We start from the raw sequence: 1321 nt of genomic DNA on the forward strand, positions 1-1321 counted from the left end.
CCTTAATTAACACGGTGGGCATTCAAGTATGGAGCTTCGAACATGCACGCGGGAGAGGTTTGGCAACATGAGGCGGGGGCATTCACCCGGGATCTGCACGGTGGCTGATTGGTATAGCCGTGTTCTATCCCGGGCACTGAATGCGTCACGGACGTGGACTGCTTCCCACATGGGTTTGTGAGATCCACCCTCGTCCGTGACATATTGCCAAAACTCCCATCACAGAACCTCCATCAACTGCGAACGGCATGACGTGAGTGAAGGTCTCCCAAGAGAGCAAGTTCACGGATAGCCGAAAGACAGATGACGGAATTTCAAGAGAAAAGCAAGACGTCAAGTCGTTGCTAAAGCAGTGATCCAGTCTGATCACCTTCGGAACATACACCCAAGAACAGAGAAAGTTCCCCCAGAGTGCTTGAGAATTCCTGTTGGAAACCCTCAAGCACTCTTAGTTAGGCATCAGACGAGCTATCTTGGGTGTGACGGTGTTTAGTTTTTTTTTCTATCTGAGATGGGGGGCATTCACCCGGGATCTGCACGGTGGCTGATTGGTATAGCCGTGTTTTATCCCGGGCACTGAATGCGTCACGGACGTGGACTGCTTCCCACATGGGTTTGTGAGATCCACCCTCGTCCGTGACATATTGCCAAAACTCCCATCACAGAACCTCCATCAACTGCGAACGGCATGACGTGAAGTGGTATTTCTGGACAAGGGCGTTTCACACATTTATGCGCGACCGTTTCTTTACTGATTTTTGCACCACTCTGCGAATCATTTGCTGCCTCGAAAAAATTACTCAACTTTCTCTCTCCACTCACGCCCGCCGCGATGTGCGCTGGTAGCTGAAAATGGTAATTTGCGTCACTATTTAGACATTGAATCACCTTCAATTCCGCGGTAGTATAGAGGTTAGTATTCCTGCCTGTCACGCAGGAGACCCGAGTTCAATTCTCGGCCGTGGAAGTGGTATTTCTGGACAAGGGCGTTTCACACATTTATGCGCGACCGTTTCTTTACTGATTTTTGCACCACTCTGCGAATCATTTGCTGCCTCGAAAAAATTACTCAACTTTCTCTCTCCACTCACGCCCGCCGCGATGTGCGCTGGTAGCTGAAAATGGTAATTTGCGTCACTATTTAGACATTGAACCACCTTCAATTCCGCGGTAGTATAGAGGTTAGTATTCCTGCCTGTCACGCAGAGACCCGAGTTCAATTCTTGGCCGTGGAAGTGGTATTCTGGACAAGGGCGTTCACACATTTATGCGCGACCGTTTCTTTACTGATTTTGCACACTCTGCGAATCATTTGCTGCCT

At 49.4% G+C, this 1321-nt stretch overlaps 2 non-coding genes across 2 annotated transcripts; both read left to right on the plus strand.

The window, feature by feature from the left end:
• Nucleotides 1-895: 895 nt before the first annotated feature.
• On the plus strand, nt 896-967 carry Pmar_PMAR015167. Its single transcript has one exon. It is a non-coding gene; the product is annotated as a tRNA-Asp (tRNA).
• Nucleotides 968-1164: 197 nt separating this feature from the next.
• On the plus strand, nt 1165-1235 carry Pmar_PMAR015168. Its single transcript has one exon. It is a non-coding gene; the product is annotated as a tRNA-Asp (tRNA).
• Nucleotides 1236-1321: the final 86 nt, after the last annotated feature.

Source organism: Perkinsus marinus (assembly GCF_000006405.1).
Source record: "Perkinsus marinus ATCC 50983 genomic scaffold scf_1104296951730, whole genome shotgun sequence".
In the NCBI taxonomy this organism is placed as follows: Eukaryota; Perkinsozoa; order Perkinsida; family Perkinsidae; genus Perkinsus; species Perkinsus marinus.